The sequence below is a fragment of the Silene latifolia genome, chromosome 9 (assembly GCF_048544455.1).
Source record: "Silene latifolia isolate original U9 population chromosome 9, ASM4854445v1, whole genome shotgun sequence".
Taxonomy (NCBI): domain Eukaryota; kingdom Viridiplantae; phylum Streptophyta; class Magnoliopsida; order Caryophyllales; family Caryophyllaceae; genus Silene; species Silene latifolia.
The window spans coordinates 166,427,270-166,436,483 of NC_133534.1; the positions used below are offsets into that span (position 1 = coordinate 166,427,270).

Consider the following 9,214-nt stretch of genomic DNA (forward strand, 5'->3'; position numbering starts at 1 on the left):
GAATTGGTTGCATAAGAACCACTGATCAAAGCCATGATGAGGAAGAGACCTCACCAACTTCTTAAACCGGCACCATGCTTCATACAATTTTTCATCTGGTGTCTGGTTGAAACTTATAATTTTTCCTCTCAACTGATTAGTTCGCTGTGGAGGAAAATACCTTTTATAAAAAGCAAGGGCCAAACTCTCCCAGCCATTAATACCGGCTGCGGTTCTGTCAAGACCTGTGAGCTATTCACGGGCTCCATCGGTCAAATAGAAAGGAAATAGGACCTCCTTAATCTTGCCCTAGGTAACTCCCTTAGTAGCGGGAATGGTAGAGCAATAGTCAGTGAAAATTTTCATGTGCTTCCGCGGATCTTCACCCGCCACACCTCAGAACAGGTTCCGTTCGACCAGATTGATGTAGGACGGCCTAATGTCAAATGTATTCCCATCATCGGTCGTAAGTTTAAAACCTTTAGGAATTGAGGCAGCTGTGGGCTCTGAGTAACTCGCGATATTAGGCATTTTCACTGGACTTATAGCAGAAATAGATTTATCTTCTTCACAAGACAGGTCTTCTGCAAACAGAAAGTGTTCTAGCTCAGGTTCAGAACTACTATAGGCTTCCTTGTGAATCTTTCTCTCCAGTCTCTGTCTATAACGAAAGGTCCTCTCTGGTTCCGGATCAGCTGGAACTAACTCTAACATGTTAGACCTGGGCATAAACAGCACTGGAGAAAATAAATAAGAACTGTCTCAAGGAATTAAAAATTCCCTGAGACTGAGAGACAAACGAAACAAAAACAGACAAATAGGCTATTGCCTCCCCGACAACGGCGCCAAAATTGATACCGTCGCTAGGTACCAAAAATAAATATCTAAGTACAACTAACAGAAGCTAGCGGTAAGTAGGGTCGATCTCCACAGGGAGGCTAAGTATCTATCTCTTAAGTACGTCTGTCGGGTCAAAATTATGGGGTTTTGAATTTGTTTTCTATACTACTGAAGATGTAAAGCAAGAGAAATAAAGACAAGAGCAATAAAGACAAGAAAATCTAAGATTGATCAGATAAGGAGAGATATGTCAGGATTTCGGTTCACCATGGCAGTTCACTAACTCAATCATAAATAGTGTAGACAATTTACTGTGATAAGGGCAAGGGAAAGGTCCTTCCGGTCCACTATCCACCCTAGATTACAACTAACTTAACTTCCGTCCTCATTAGGGTAGTCTACTGTTCATAGCAGGTCTGTTCATTCCAATCTTCCGATCTAGGAGCGAATTCAACCAAATTAAAGTTATTTAGAAGCGCGTCCTCAACTAAACATATTACAGTTATATTGATATGGTCAAAGATTCTCACAATCAATCATCTAGCCTATTCACAACATCGTCACATTACTACCATGGCTCCCCTAATCCTAACATAGAGGGGATTAACTACTCATGCTATCATATTTAACAACAACAACGATGAATATACTAATAGGAGACATGATAAAGAAATTAAGAAGATGAAGCATACACTAACAATGATAACAATAAGAATTAAAGAACAAAAGACAAAGTAGAACAATAATTAAAAGCAATAAATAAGAGAACAATGATTAAGAATAACGAAAGATTAAGATTAAAGGAAGAGAAAGGTTACAAAATTGAATCCAGAGTAAAGAGAAGTAACAGCAGTAATTCGAAGAGAAACAAAGATTCGGAGTAAAGTATAAGTAGCAAAAACGTCATTATGACCTAATCTCGACTTCCTTTATATAGGGAAGTAATTATTAACATAAGTAAACCTAAACACGGATTAAGAAGCCCGTGTAATATATCTAGTCACTCAATCGAGCCTTTTTTAAACTACTCGATCGAGTGAATCTTCAGCAAAACCGTTCGATCGAGCAAAAGCAGCTCTCGATCGAACACTTCCAAATTAGCCCCCTTCGATCGAGTTCAAAAGCTACTCGATCGAACACCTGCAGCTGCCGGAAAACAGCCTTGACACTCGTTGGTTAGCTTCTTAGCACCTTACTTCACGCTTCTCGAGGTACGACTTCTGCTCTAAATCTCCGTCTCCTTAAAATGCATGCTAAGTGGGACGAATAAGGTACGATTCCACTACTTTTAGGTCCATTTCTGCAATTAAGACAAAACAAACCAAAGTAGCCAATTCGGGGCATTTTGCAATACAAAGCAATGAAAATGACATGAAAATGCGTGCAATAAGAGGCTAAAAAGTCTATATAAATTGCACGTATCAAATCTTCCCAAACCAAACCTTTACTCGTCCTCGAGTAAACTAAATGCAAACTATTGGATCGGATATGAAAACTCAGAGCTAGCTATAACTTGTCCACTTAAACCATTTAATGCAATCAAAACTAACAGTTATAGCTATAACAGCCAAGCGCAAACGAATTGTATGATGTCTATAAATAAGCTGACTTGTCGACCTTGCAAGACTTTATAATAGGACTCTCACGGCTCACTATTCTCTCGTGAATCAAAGGGTGAATATGAATATGTAAGAGAAGAAGAGAAAAACAGTTACTCACCTAAACTGCGACCTACATAACATGCATGCAACAAAAATGATAGACGATTCTAGATACCATACATACATTCCAACCAACAATGTCAGTCACAACCAAGGGCTTACAATAGTTATGGTAAAGTGAGGCAACAGGTAAGAAATGGCAAAATGATTATGGGATATGTGGTGGTAGAGCGTCAAGCTAGCACCGAAACAAGACCATATAAGAGCATCCAATTCTCAGCTGATTAGAAAATAAAGCACAAGTGCCCTTCTTTGGCGCAAAACTCACTAACCATAAACAACAACTCCTCAAATGATGTAAAATAAATCATAGGAGTAAGACCATCACAAACTTCCCTTTTTTAAACCGTCCATCTTTTTCATTTTCCAACTTTCATTTTTCTTTTTTCTTTCTTTCTTTTTCTGTCTTTCACACGTTTTTTTTTCTCTCATCATTTTATTTTTCTCTTTCCATGCTTTTCTCATTTTCCTGCCCACTTTCCTTTCTTTTCTACCAACTCCATATAAATGAGAACAAAACAACTTGCAGCAATAAGAAAATACCACAAAAATACACTAAACTAGCTTGACGGGCAGGCTTAATTTGGGTGTAGTTAATGGGTCAAAAGGCTAAGTTTGGCTAATGTGGAGCTAAATGGGTGAAAATGAAAGAAAGGGGAAAATTGCAAGCACCTCCCTCCATGTGACACCAACCACAAACCCGAATGTATGCAAGCAAAAAGCAATCGAATGTCATAAAACTGCAAAAATGATGAACATGCTATGCAAGGAGCACTACTCTCAAATTCCTACATGAACTGGTCATAAATGACACCAGTTATACGGCTCTAATAACTTCGAAATTTTGAAGTAGTTTTCCAATTTTATGAGGTCAAGTCTATATGATCACGCGTATTTTTGACACTAACTCGTAGATTATGCGCATGACAAAGCTAATAACCATCAATCTGATGCAAGGCTCAAGTGAAATTGACAAGTTAAAGTGCAATATCATCAGGGAAATCTACCGTTCCGACTCAACCTATATGCAAAATGAAACGTGAAATTTTTGGATTTTTTAAAATTTTCTATTATTATTATTTTTTAAATAAAAATACGATGCAAGCAAGAAAATGAAATGTGAATGCAAGACAAATGCAAATGCAGACTCAAAGGATGCAATACCCTCCCCAAACCAAAACGGACAACGCCCTCGTTAGCCTCCGGCATACACCAGCAGGATATATAGGGAACGAGATAAAACAGCCAATAAATGAATGAAACAATAAATAAATAAAGGAAATGAAAACAAAAAGAAAGAGCAGAAATACATACAAAATTACGAACTTCCCCAACCAGCCAGAAAACTGGGGAAGTGAGTAGACCAGCGGCTACTCGTCAACAGCCTCATCCTCCTCTACCACCACGTAGTCAGGATCCCTCTCCTACTCCCGTCTCCTACCCTCCTCAGCTCGGGCTCACTCCTTCTGCTCTACTGTGTCCGCCTCGCTCTCTGGCTGTGGGTACCCCTCTACCGGGTACCGGTAGAAAGAAGGGTGTGGCCAGCCGTCTGGAACGAGACGTCCTCTCCTCATGTGATACTCGTATAGAGGGAACAAGGCAAGTGCCTAGTCGCGCTCCATACGAGCTACCCTGGTACACATCTCAAGCAACAAACCGTCACGACGCCCTTGGTCCATGACCTCAGGCGCCTAAAGGGAGTAGGAGGAACAAAATTAGCCGGAAAGACCGGCTGTGTAACAAAAGGTGTAGGGATTGGGGTCGGTGTAGGCGTGGGCATGGAACTCTGCCCTACCACAGTCGGTATGGACCCCTCACCAGTCTCAGGTCTCTTCCGCTTCTTAGGAGCGGAAGTAGTGGGAGCAAAAAGTGGAAGGTGGTAAGAAGGTATAGGTGGAGGCAACCTACCCGTCACAGTGGTCAAAGGTAGAAGACGGGGTAGGTTGGGAAAAGGAAGGGTCACGGACCTGGAACTACAAATATTCCAGGTCCGCTGGTCTGAAGCTAACCAAAACATCACCAACATGGCGTTAATATCTAAGTCCACTTCCCTATCTATATGTCTCAAGCCTCTGGGGAAGTCAGTGAAAAGGGAACGGGCGAGAAAAGAGGCTATACCTCCACAGCAGATCATGCCAGACACCTTCTGCCCAACAGCATTAAAATGCTGAGTTGTCAAGTAAGCAATGTTAAAAACAAAGGGGCCGGCGCTATCAATATTTAAATATCCCCCTAAAATTGACAACTCAACATTGTTAATGTTGTTAGGCTCTTTACGGCCAAAATTGTCCCGCCAATGAGACGCAAAAAGTAACGGGGCGGGGGAAGGTGAATGTGAGCCAGTCGGCGCTGGCTAAAAAGGGAGTTTGTGCCAAAGTGGGCCAAAGTAAAGCCAGGACCTTCCAAGGAGGGTCCTGATAGCTGTGAGAAGACAGATCTAACCGCCTCCCAAATGCAGCTAAGGTCCAGGTAGTGGTCTGGTTGAACAGTGGAAAGGAGACACAAGGGCTCTCCGGGTCAATGTCGTAAGCAACAGCTGAAAAGGTAAACGAGCTGAAAAACTCAAGTGTGAGCTACTCGTAGGTCAGTGCATGCATGTTGGTCACCCCGGTCATCCCCGTCCTGTATAACAACTCAACAACAGGCTCGTAAATCCCCAGTTTCTCAAGTGAAGTCCAACACAAGAATTTAGTAGAAGTAATGTCACAGCGCATCAAATTTTTAAAGCGTTTACGATGAATATAATTCACGAAACGTACCTCAGGATAATCAGCCAGCGGGTCTAAATAGTCATCGGCACGGAACGTGGTAGCAGCACGTCCAGCAGCGGGAGGACCTCGTCCTCGACCCCGCCCTCGGCTAGCAGCAGTAGAAACACGGCTTGTAACTGACCGACTGGGAACAAGTGCAAAAGAGGTAGCAGCAGTGACAGATGGTGACGACACAACAGGGGTCGTCACCAGGGAAGGGACAGTGGCTGCGGTGGTTGCAGCAGAAAAAGTAGCAGAAACAGCAACATCAGGGCTAGTGAAGGTGGCAGCAGCAGGGGCCACCGTTTTAGAACGGGATGGGGTAACAGTAGAACTAGTAGAGGGCATGGTGTTACTATCCATCCTAATCAATCAAGTAAGTACCATAATCAGACAATTAAACGATTAAAACAAGATTTCCCCAAATTTCGAAAATTTTCGAAATCCTAGCTCTTAAATTAAGGTCAAAAACATTAATTAAACAACAAGAAAGAGGGGAAGAAGACTTACTTGATTGAAAACTCACAAGAAGATGCAAATTAATCGGAAAAAAACGCACAAAAACAGTCGGGTTTCGACCCAACTCAAACAAACCCTAGTTCCCAAATTAAACTGCAACAAACACGATTTTGATGGGGAAAAGATGGGGCTTTTGTCGAAAATAACACAATAAGCACAATGTGGGAGTTGATTTTGGTAATAGGGAAGAAAAAATGGAGGATATAGGGATTTTTCGAAGGGTTATCGCATAAAAATGGAGTTTAGACAATTAGAATGAAAAATAGAAGGGAGAAAGGAAGACTTCATGCGTGATATAAGCCTTAATCACTTGATCGAGTGATTTGAAACCACTCGATTGAGCCCTTCTACCTGCATTCCTCTCGATCGAGTAAACCGACGTTCGATCGAGAACTCTCCTTTTTGGTCAATTCGATCGAGGGCTTTAATCTGCTCGATCGAACAATTTACCTGGGTATTCCTCTCGATCGAGTACAAAAAGTACTCGATCGAGTTGTTTTCTTTTGGCACACATCCCAATGCAGCATATCTTCCCCAAACCTGTATGAAAACACGTAGCAATGCTTCCCACGCATACCAAATTCATAAAATACGCAATCTATATTCGGTCTTAGGCTAAAACTAACTACGCTATTGTCTAACAGTCTAAAATGCAATTAAAATGTCTAACAGAAATTCAAATTACAAAGTTTTACAACGGGGCATTCCCCGCTCATCTTCCAAAACACTGTAGTAGCCCAAAAGAGGGCTTCTGACTAGAGGAGGTCCCTTAAGCATCGCGGACCGTCCTCTTGGATCGACATGAGCTTGAACTTGAACTGATAGAAGGAGAATAGTTTGCATCCACGTACGCCTTCACTTTCTTCTTTCCTTTAACACTCTTGTTGGCATCATCACTTGCAGCATTCCCATCACTTAACTTGACTTTCACTACACCATGACAGACAGCATAGGGTCCTACGAGCTTTGGACTGATAAAAAGTCAGCTCCTCATCTCCTACTTGGAATGTAAGGGTCTTCCCCCCCCCCCCCCTCCCTCCCCCACATCAATTAACACGCGAGCAGTAAATAAGAATGGTCGCCCTAAAATAATAGGGGTATAAGAGTCTTCGGGTGTGTCTAAGACCACAAAATCAACGGGAATAAAGAATCTCCCGATTTTCACAGGTATGTCCTCTAAGACACCGAGTGGCCGTGATATACTACGGTCGGCCATCTGAACAGTCATATTGGTGCAACTAAATTTGGTCAAACCCAGTTTCTTAGCGAGAGACAAAGGTAAGACACTCACGCTAGCTCCAAAGTCACATAGCGCGTTATCAATTAAGTGGGTTCCTATATGACTTGGAATCGAAAAGCTACCCGGGTCTGATTGTTTGGGTGGTGTTTTATTCTGAACTAAGGCGAACCCTATTTCAGTCAAAGCTGCCATTTCATGGTCACTTATATGCCTCTTACGCGTTAATATTTCTTTCATAAATTTCATGTAAGAGGGTACCTGGGTAAGCAGTTCGGCGAATGGAACATTGAAATAAAGGCTCTTTAAAATATCAAAGAATTTTCCGAACTGTTGTTCGGCCTTCATGTTTTTCAATCGTCTTGGAAAAGGATCCGTGATAAGAATTTCTAAACCTTTGTTTCTTTCTGCCAACGTCTCAACACGAACTTCGTTATTTCTACTCGATCGATTCCTTTTTCCTTTCGATCGAGGTCGTTCAGCTGCAATATTATTCGATCGATCATAATCAACAACTCAATCGAAGTCCTCTTTATCATCATCACTCGATCGAGATATGATTCACTCGATCGAACAGTTTTCTCAGCAATTTCATTCGATCAAGGACTATCCTCTACTCGATCGAATTATTCATAATCAGCCTTACTCGATCGACCAACATCTTCACTCGATCGAGTAATATTCCCAGCATTTCTACTTGACCGACCTCTAGAAATGAGTCGATCGAGTATTTTCCTTAGATTCAGCATTGATTCATTATTTGACGACTGTTCACTCTTAGCAACAACAGGTCTCGGGACTGATATGTCCTCATCAGTCGACATTTTGGGTCCTTCATAGGAAAGACCGCTTCGCAATTTTATCAGATTAATCATCTAATGTTGGGTCTTATCAGGTTGAAATGGTAAATGACCCTGCTTCCTTGAAGATTATTTAGCGGCGAGTTGAGCTATCTGGGACTCGAGTGATTTGATCGACGCATCTTTTTGTTGGTCACTCTTCTGCAACTGAACAGTCAATGCTTGTATCATTGACTTCAACTCGGTCATCTCGCTAACACCACTTGAGGAAGCACTTTGTTGCGGCGGTGGAAAGGATGGAGGCTTTTGAAAGCCTTGTTGGGCTTTGTGAGGAGGTATATAAGGTTGTTGCTTTTCCGGTGGAGGTGAAGGGTTTAGCACATTTTGACTATACCATCTCAAATTGGGATGGACTCCACTCTGACTGTTATAATAAGAGCCACCTTACCTTTATTGCTGAAAGGCAAGAACCTGCTCCTTTTCAGTTAGACAGTCAACAACAGTGTGACCGTCATTACTACCGCACCTCTCACATGAACTGGTTTCTTGTCTAGCCAACAAGTGAACCGTCTGTTGATCACCAGTATGCTGCAACTCTAATTTGTCAAAACGGGCATTCATGGCTTCTAGCTGAGCCACAACTGCACTATCAACAGAATTAACTCTTCGAATACCTTCTCTCGGGTACCCATACTCAGCACATTGGGTGGCCATTTCCTCTATAATGCCCCATCCCTTGTCATCATCATTATTCTTCTGAAATCGCCCGTTAGATGAGGCATCCAAGATAGCACAGTGGTCATCATACAACCCATTATAGTTCTGGTTGCATAAGAACCACTGATCAAAGCCATGATGAGGAAGAGACCTCACTAACTTCTTAAACCGGCACCATGCCTCATACAAGTTTTCATCTGGTGTCTGCTCGAAACTTGTAATTTTTCTTCTCAGCTGATTAGTTCGTTGTGGAGTAAAATACCTTATATAAAAAGCAAGGCCAAACTCTCCCAGCCAGGAATACCGGCTGCAATTCTGTTAAGATCTGTAAGCCATTCACGGGCTTCATCGGTTAAAGAGAAAGGAAATAGGACCTCCTTAATCTTGCCCTGGATCACTCCCTTAGTAGCGGAAATGGTAGAGCAATAGTCAAAGAAACTTCCATGTGCTTCTGCGGATCTTCACCCGCCACACCTCGGAACAGGTACCGTTCGACCAGATTGATGTAGGACGACCGAATGTTATTCCCATCTTTGGTCGCAAGTTTAAAACCTTTAAGAAGTGAGGCAGCTGTGGGCTCTGAGTGACTCGCGATATTAGGCATTTTCACTGGACTTATAGCAGAAATAGATTTATCTTCTTCACAAGACG

The 9,214-nt window shown here is 42.1% G+C and overlaps 1 non-coding gene across 1 annotated transcript; it reads left to right on the forward strand.

Moving 5' to 3' along the window:
- Positions 1–8,693: 8,693 nt before the first annotated feature.
- LOC141603665 (small nucleolar RNA R71) lies at positions 8,694–8,800 on the forward strand. The gene has a single exon (XR_012525523.1). It is a non-coding gene; the product is annotated as a small nucleolar RNA R71 (small nucleolar RNA).
- The last annotated feature ends 414 nt before the right edge of the window (positions 8,801–9,214 follow it).